Genomic DNA, 9,860 nt, shown 5'->3' with positions numbered 1-9,860 from the left:
TAAAAATAAATAGAACATAAAAATTGTTTAATATATTTTAAACTATAATATCTTCGGTTTGCAACATCGTAAAATTCTAGTTTTATTTTTATTTCGCATCACCTGCCTTAGACACTTTGATACTAACTTCATGTATGGATTAGGTACATAATGAGAAATATAAACTCGCGAATTGAAAAAATGTACTTTATTAAACTCAGTTGCCATGTTGGAAAGTTTCCCACGCTTTTCCATTACCATCCCTTGTTTGTCTCGGTGCAGAACGTTCATGACAATAAACCACCGTTGAGGATTATGTACATACATACCGTACACTATTGGCTTTGAATAGTACTTATTCATACAAGCATATTATTAGGAATTCTTATTTTCTTAAATCAGAAAAAGAACTTTTTTTATCTTTAGGAATATGTATTATTTAAGACTGCTTTTAATTAACACTAATGTTAAATGAAGCATATTCTGTGATTTATTTGTGTAAAAATATGTCTGAATAGCGGTAAAAATGTACAAATAATAAAAATAATAGCGGCATTTGTGTTGATTTCGCCAGCCATCCCTATCATTAAAAATGTGCCAATTGCAGAATTATTGTGAACTGCTAGGTACCGTTAGATTTGACTTAGATAAAGAAAATATATTTCCTAAATATTGACAAGTCACTCATATACAAAAATATCGAAAATGTTAAAATAACAGCTTACCGCCCGGGGTATTTTTGCCGAACTTTGCTTGGTGGCCAAGTGATTTCGCAGAATAATGGCAAACAATTATATTTTTTTAGTAAATTCCCTATGACTTTTAAACCAATTATGATATTTTATTTAAATTGAATATGGAGCTTCTTATGATTTTTCGCATAAATATATACACACCTTTTGAAACTGTTATATGACGATATAAACTGTTATATACGAAACTGTTATAAGAGTATATGACGCACTCCGAATTAGGGAATTTCACACAGAATGCACTTTATAATCAAAGAAATGCAGTATATTTAGTCTCTTCTGATCTATAAACCGAAACGTATTGCGTTTATTAATGTATAATGGACTGTAATAAATATATCAATCAATACATAGTTACGTAATATTTAAAAAAAAACAATGGAATAAACAAAAAAATATTGTTTTTTATTTATTTCAATGCGCATTGTTTAATTCGTTCAGTGTCTTATCAACATTTGAAACGTAACGGAAAAATTAAATTTAGAAATTTTCTTTTGAGTAAGACTAAAAGATGGATGCTGCATTCAGTATAATTTATCGATTCTGATAACATTTCACCAGTTTCTAACACATCTTGCCGTGGCCGTGTTGTCGATCTACTAGAAAAAGCTTTTAGATAAGTTAAAAAACCGTCAGCTAGACGAATATGTGAGAAAAAAGGGTCGTGCTTGTTCTGCACATGGAATAAGGAAAGATACAGCATACATGTGTAGATTGTGAAATTCCTCCTAATATTGACGAATGTTTTTATAAGTAGCAAAAACTGAAATATTGTAGATAAAAAAGTGTAAATAATAATATAGTGTGGTTTATAAGTGTAGTGATGAAAATAAATGTGTCCGTGACAGTTGTAAACAGAAACAGGACGCCGAAAAATTTGGTGAGTGCAAATTATATTATATTATAAACGGATATTTTTTATAAATTATTTATCCAAAATATTATAGAAGCAGTACAAACATATTATTCAATTATAAATAACTGGTTTATAAGCATTGCAACCATTTTTAATTTACACAAAATATTAGAAATGAAAAATACATATATAGTCATTCGTGATTTTATTTCTTAGATTATTTTAAGTGCAATAATATTTTTTTTCAATTATTTTACAATAAACTAATACGCCGATAATTTAATTGTAGCGTTTCTTAATCTGTGAATTATTGCGCTTTTCCAAGTAGTGAGAAAATTTCAGAATAACAAACACCCAAGGTATTTTCTACATCATATCAACTTACACAAAATTACATTGACTAAAAATCCAAAACTAAAGTGAACCGGGCAGTTATCCATTAATCATGTCGGCTTATTAGAAATAGATTATCAAATAGAAAGGCTTAAGAAAAAGATTAATTAGATAATATATTAATTAATTAAAAAAAAATTTTTGTATGCTTTAAGTACTTAGCTACAATATTTAATTCTAATTTCCAATTATTTGAAAAACGGCAAAAAATCATCCGATAACAACACCTGGCAAAGCAGATAACATATCAATTCACTATCGCCGTCATTTAGCGAATTATTAAAAAAAACATAATATCTCGATTCAAGGAATCATACTCATTCATGAACAATTTGGTTTTCGCGAACATCATTCGACTACGCATCAACTTAACAGACTAACAGAGCATGTATTTGTCGTTTTTAATATGAAAAAAAATTTTGGTCTTTTATTGCTAGATATAGAAAAGGCCTTTGCTACAGTATTAATGTATAAACTTTTAAAATACGAAGCTCCCTATTATATTATCCACATTTTCGGTCTCATCTGAAGAATCAAAGCTTCAGATAAGACAATGTTATTGTATAATTTAACCAATTGTAGACAATGGAAATAGTTATGAACCAGTATGGTGTATTTAATGTATATGTATGCTATGTTTCTTTTTGAAACTATCTTTCATAAAAAAATGACAGCTTCATGGCTTAATATTTTATATAAATAACGCCGAAATAATATTATGGTATAAAAAATATGAGCTCTTAAAAAAGTAAATTTTAAGTCTGTGTTGTTGTAGTATCGAAATTCAATTATTTACCTAGCGTTTATTTTTTCGTATATTTCAACGGAAATAGTCAAGTGGTTTTTGCAGTTAGCCCCAGTCTAGCGAGGACGATGGAAATCGGTTTCAATCGAGTGGGCACTTGGCAATGCATTCTCCAAAAATACGTCATTATTTCAGCTTGGCTTTTTCGAGTGCACTGTTCCGTTCTCCAGGTGTGAAATTTCCATAGATTTCCATATGGAATTGTAAGGCGAGGAAAGCGAAATGGATTTTGAGAAAATAATAAATAGATCAAGGGTACACAGTGATGGTCAGAGTACTTTCATAGAAACATAAAAGCGTTTTAAGGTTCACTTTTTCTTATAGTCTAGTTCGCGATCTACATATGTATAACATAATCCTTCTTTAAAACACACAATTGTTTGTCTTCTTTATCGAATGGTATTTATTATTAATTCTCACTTCAACATGTGAACTTCCAAATGTATTGCCCAAATAATAAAAAAGTATCGTTACTTTAAATACATACCATAGTTTAATACTTCAGTTAAATAAAATTTGCATTGAAAAAAAATATATTATATTTAACAAAACCGAATTTTAGATGATGGCTATATATCGATTGTGACTCATTCTGTATATATATAGGTATACGTACATATAGAGTATCATATTTGTCATACACGCCGGATGTCTATATCCGATGATCTACGATGTTGATGTTTGAACGGCCTGACATAAATTATGTATGTAGGCAATTCCCCATAAGAGGATACAAATTTTCTAGATGGCTTTTTAACTGCGTTGAAAACATGTTTTCCGTAATGCTAACACGCGACATAAACGTGATGTGCATCCACAATCCGCTAATTACTTTATCTTGTTATTAAAATTTCAATGATACTGTACTTTTTTGCTACAAAATTTTATTAGAGACATAACTGAGTTTTATGTTCTATGGTATAATTGATTTTATCATTAAAAAAGTCTTATTAGATTATCATTGAGTCTCATTGGCCACGAGGTCAAACACTCCTAGGGCCCTAACGCCTAAATCATATATATTTTTAGAATGTTTTTTTTTTTATATAATAGGATTTATAAAAATGCCACTAATTATATACACATGAAAACCAAACCCAAGGTTTGTACTTTAATTATGTATGTATAATGGATTAATTAGACAGTTTTTATCATAAGTATCGATGCATTAAATTTTTTTAGAAAACTTCATTGTTTTACAAATATTTTTTTATTAATTTATTTTTACCATATACTATTGAACACAGTAAATCGATTTAAAACTGTGCTTTCTGACTACAAATTGTATTTATGGTATTTTAAACCTGAAAAATATGAGAAATAATAATTACTATCACTGAATTTTTTGCCCAATTCTCCCCTATGTACGTGTGTTATTATTAGTAGCATTAAAAAGCAGAAACATATAATTTTCTTCTTCAAGACGAACGACATAATAAAGCTTTGGGTTTGTCGCAGGAGTCTAAAATGTTAAAAGTCAAAAGGTGAACACACCCTTGATTTTATAAGGAAAAATATAATATTTGCATCTTTCTTGAAAAAAATTCAAGAGGTGTAGTGGTCGTGAACAATTTATGTATGCATGCTTGATTTTTTTTATATAAAAGCAAATTTTACTAAAGAGGAAAATATTTCGCTTTTTTCATTCAGCCATAATTATTAATAGCTTTTTGTTTAATACTGTTAATATATTTTCTGTGAAATTGCATTACTTCACCTTTGTTGAGACAGCGTTACGAAATTGACATTTTTTTATCAATATATTTCATGATAAAATTTCCTTTGTGCTCCTATCTCGTTACAAGGCAACAATGGCCTACTTAAGTATACGCAATTAGAAGTCTTCCGTTGCAAATTGTGTCTTCCTCTTTGTTGCCAGATTGACACGAAACAAGAAAAAAAAACAATGCTCGAAAAGTACCCAGCATATATTATGTTGTACCTTGACTAATCAAAAAGCTTCTAATTTTTATTTTTAAATGTTAATCTATTTCACGCTATCTATATTGCCTTAAGATTTACTGAAACATACACATTTTTATTTTTTAATTATATATAAGCATCTAATATATGTAGTTGTAAAATCAATAAAAATATGGAATGAATCATAAATCCATTGTAAAATACGATGTTACTACTATCAGTAGAATTTATTTACGATGTAGTAGAAATATCATGACTAAGACTCAATAGCATGATTCACTATATGTAGTAAGGTATGCTATAAAATCTCTTATTAAGAATAAAAACATATATAGTGACAGCTGTTGTATTTGCCTATTTTTTGTGATATCAATTTTATTGAATAAAACAATGCAGAACAAAAAATTATTACAATACAATAATTTCAAGACTGAAAAATTATTGTTTAATACCACACATTATTTTTGTTCGATTTTTTAGAAGTTTTAGAAGCTATTCTTAAACTTTTTACTAAACTATGCCTGTATATATATACATTATAATAATATTAAACAATCATTCAAATGTGGCTAATGTATTTTAGAGCTGTTGAAATATATCGTACGTAGGTTGTTATGTTTCGATCGAACGTAAACTCGACCGAAGATTGTTTTGTTTGATTTTCTATGATGAATTCTTGAAATTTTCCTTCGGCTAGTCACTCGCAGAGCGGAAGCAACTATTTATTACTCCCAGGGCACTTTCATCAAGAAATAGATTTACATATAGCGCCCCCTACTATATCAACGTCGTTGAAAATATTTGTTTGCTCGTAGAAACTCGGAAATTCAGACAGGTAGTTGTGTTCAACTACAGCCAATTGGATGCAAGATATTTTATTTTGCGTTATTATAATTTAATGTTTTTATGTTAGTCCGTTTAAGCTTCAAGATGCATTATGTTATTTGATTAAGAAATATTTTTAATAATCGCATATAAACCACAATTTTTGAAGTGCAACTTATTGACCTATGACCAAATTTTACGACAATTACGAACAAGTGTTCAAAACATTTTATTGTTCTGTGGCGACAGGTAACAATAAGGTTACAATTCCCGTACGATATATAAATAGACGGGACAGAAGCTCCAGAAGAACAGTCGCCCGATTACATTACGAGACTCGACTACTGGCTCCGCTCACGCCCTCGCCGCTTCCACCGACTACTTGTCGCAACCCCAACCATGTGCCGCCATCGTCAGTTACCGTCGCCGCTGACAGTCGCCGCCGCCGACCACGCGGCCCAGGAAGCACCCGGCGCCGTCACGCACCCGTAGGGCTACGCCACTGCGACACCGAGCACCATCACGACGACCCCCAAACTGATGAACCCGACGTGATGGCGTCCGTGCTCGTACCGGCCCCGTCCAGAATTTTTGCGTTAGTCTTCCGTCTGAGACTTCCTGATTTTGTCTCGCAGTTTGGATGAGAACGCAAAATTGTTACCAAAATTCACGTCGGTAGTTCAACAGTTTGCGGGTCGAGTCGTTGTTGACGGGGCTCGTCAGAAGGTTGCGTGTTCACGTCGGGTTGTCACCAGTGTGGGGGTCGTGTCGTCTGGTGCTGGAGCTCGTGCTCACGTCGGGTTGTCACCAGTTTGTGGGGGTCGTGTCGTCTTCTTCACCGACCACGCTATCCACCTGCTAGACTTGATTCATTCTAGTTTTATTTATCAGAATGAATGCTGAATATGCTGATGTGCTTTACCATACAGCAATTAAATAATTTTTTTATTTTCATTAAAAACTTTTTAAACTCTAATTTAATGTAATGTAATTTTTCTTAACAAAAACCTGCTTTTAGCAAATATTTGCAAATACTTAAAGGGTTTACTGCATATATCATGGTATTCCTTAACGACTATAAGGAAATACATTGATTATGTATGAAACTTACACTGTTTTTAAAAATTTGAAATAAATGCCGTATTTTAGAAGATAACATAATTTTTGCTTCCTGACCTGCCGATCCTAAAATATTTACAATCTGGTCCTTCACAAAACATATTTGCTGACACCTGTCTGTATGATAGTTTTATATATTATATTTTAAGAAAAAGTTTCTACGATGTTTACATAATCTTTGCTTCATATTTTAAATACCACAGGTTTATGTTGTCATTAAAATGCAATTATAGCGTAGAATCTAAGAGACTTTTGAAAAAATATAAACGGCTAATATTCGACATTCAATTAGAGAATACTTTCAAAAGCCAATATATCCCTGAAGGACATGCATTAAATTTTAATCTTCATATGTGAATATCAAAGCTGAGATTCCTCGTGAACGATTGTACCATTATTCCCACAAGTGCTCTCTAAATAATGGCTTCTGTGTGCTCCATTCGCCTTCGGAATGCTACCTAATACACTTCTAGAATATCAACCACATTGATATGTGAACCTAATGGTAGTCATGTGTAGCAATGCTTTGCATTTCTCGATGACGATTATTAACTAAGAAATACCCACATATTATCAAATGATATTTATAACTATATTCTTATAATCGAAAATTATTTAAATTTATTAAAAAAATATCAGTAACTTATATGAAAATATGAATAATTCAATAGAAACAAGACTCATACATACAAATAAACAAGTATACTTTAAGCTAGTACTAATGATGTCAGCAAAGAGATCAAAAGACGAATAGCGTATCTTATTAAATTGCACAAACTGAAAGATGAACCAGGGTTTATTGATTCGCAACGAATACTATACGGGTATCTACGGTATAAAAGCGGTTTATATAATAAAAGCGCGCAGTTAAATTCTAACCGCATCAGTTAAATGAAAACCGGACGCGTAAAAATGATTACGGTCACTGCTGCACCACAAGGGAAAACTTTTGCAATACAAATTTAATCACTTTTGATATTTTATAGTATATATATATATATATATATATATATATATATATATATATATATATATATATATATATATATATATATATATATATATAAACTAACATATTACTATTATTTTAAAAATACGGTTACATTGTCTATTGTAATTTATAAAACAATATAGATACCTGCTAAAAAATATCGTGTAACATAGTTTTACCGAGCCGTTACTGCTATTTTTGTTTTTATTTTATATATATAAATAAAATATTTTTTTATTCAAGTATTAGTCATATTATATAAATAGCAGAAACAATTTATATTCAAGTTGATATTAAAAAAAAGAATAAGCATACTAGTTAAAAAAAATAGATAAAAAAATTTAGACTAGTTTGAAACCAATAATTTAATATAGGTATAATTTTACTCGAGGTGTACTTCATGCGTTACTCATAACCGAGTTTTTGGGTATATGTAAATATTTTTTATCATATTTTATTACAAATCTGACGATAATGTCAAGTTTTACCAATGCGTCATGATGAAAATTATACAAACAATAATTAAACGTTAAATAAAAATGTAAAAAATCTGGTGTATACCTAAAACAGATTAGTACGATCCCACATATTGTTGTTTAGCTCCTCATAAATATCGTGTTTTTCAAGCTCGTTGAAGAGTTAGATAGGTCGTTCTAAGTGCTGATGTCTTGGCTGCAATAAGCCAGAATAAGGGACGCGATCGCGTCTATCTAGGGCAGTGTTCGCCATTTTTTCGGACCTCACGGACCAATAAACTAAAAATTGTGTATAGTTTTTTCATATAAGTAACATTTTAAATATAAAATAGTACTTGGTTTTAGACCTCAAGCTATTTTCAAAAATACAATATATAATGGATATATAATAAATATTATAACGTGCCATTTAAAATAAAAATAAAAATAGTAATTAATCACAGATACATTTATTTTAAAAATAATAAAAAATATTTATATTGTGTCTAGGATTTTATTTTTGCTTAAAATTAATATTTTTGCAAACATTTCAGTCACGTTCACGTAAAGTTTTGTGATTATGTTAACGTTTATGCAGTTTTGGAATCCGTGTTTGCGTTCTTAAATCTAGTTGCTTACAAAGCTGAATTAGGTTTGACGTGAAGAGGGAATCGGCTAATTTCTCGAACTAGTCTGTTTATGATCGGCAGCTTCTTTTAGTTTTAGTCTAGTGTTTACGTTCGGGAGCTCAAGTGGATGTTATTAATGTGTTGATTTTGATAAAGGTTGATTTAGAAGCTGTGTATCCGATTTTATACACAACGCCAGTCTGAGTTGCTTAATTATTTTTTGCTATAACGACTAATTACGACGAGCTAAGAGTATTATTTATTTTTTTTACTGAACTTTTGAACAGATTTGGAATGGCAGTTAAATATTTTGAGCACGCGTGAAATCTGGCAACTTTTTTGCATAACAAAGTATTGTCAATTATATAATTATATTTAATTAAATTAAATTAGGACTATCGTGACCTAACAGGTTACTGCAATGGTTTATGATGGTAAAACAATAGTATACAGTATTATTTTAATACACAAAAAAAATAATTAACAAAAAAATAATACAAAGTAAAAACGAAACAATAGAAAAATATTTAAATTAAAATTAACCGATATTATTATAGCACGTGCAGAAAGCCTCAAATAGCTAATGCTATTTTTTAAATATCCCTCTATTGTCTCGTACGGTCTGCACTATACAATATAAAAAATATAAATTTATTTATGTTGCTCCTTATGCGTAAAAGGTCTTGTTTTTATGGTCATTGCTTTAATTTAAACAAAAGCGTTATACTTACAAGTGGTTACTGCGAGCCCTACACTTTACTTAAAATAATAATCATGCATTATTTTACCAACAATCAAATGTCTATCTGTAATCATCGCTAGAACTTTATCACTAGATATTAGTATGGGTAAGCATTTTATTTCTCGATGATTTTCCTTTCTCGAGCAATGATAACTCTTGGCTTCGCTTCCTAAATTTCTCGAAAATCGCAAAAAAATACTTTCGACCTTCCGATAAAGTATGTATATTTTCAAACATATGCCACGAACACCTTCGGAAAGGTTACTTATCTGAGTGTCTTATTTTATTATTTAAGCAAAACTAAGACGAATTCGAGTGTTAAAAATGTGTAGTCATTCCCAGACTCCTTAAACTTTCTAAGAAGTATAAATATTAGGCATGAACCTGCCTT

At 30.2% G+C, this 9,860-nt stretch overlaps 1 protein-coding gene across 1 annotated transcript in view; it reads left to right on the top strand.

Annotated features, from left to right (window-relative positions):
• Nucleotides 1-1,520: 1,520 nt before the first annotated feature.
• LOC148237172 (somatostatin receptor type 2-like) overlaps nt 1,521-9,860 on the top strand; it is a 211,488-nt gene continuing 203,148 nt past the window's right edge. The window contains exon 1 of the mRNA XM_088181966.1: nt 1,521-1,611. The gene's annotated coding sequence lies outside the window, so the exon portion shown is untranslated. The remainder of the gene's footprint in view (nt 1,612-9,860) is intronic.

The sequence above is a fragment of the Plectrocnemia conspersa genome, unplaced genomic scaffold, assembly GCF_051122295.1.
Source record: "Plectrocnemia conspersa isolate PC_06_02 unplaced genomic scaffold, ASM5112229v1 ptg000003l, whole genome shotgun sequence".
NCBI classification, from domain to species: Eukaryota; Metazoa; Arthropoda; class Insecta; order Trichoptera; family Polycentropodidae; genus Plectrocnemia; species Plectrocnemia conspersa.
Note: the sequence above shows the minus strand (reverse complement) of the source record. Positions and strands in the feature narration are given on the sequence as shown.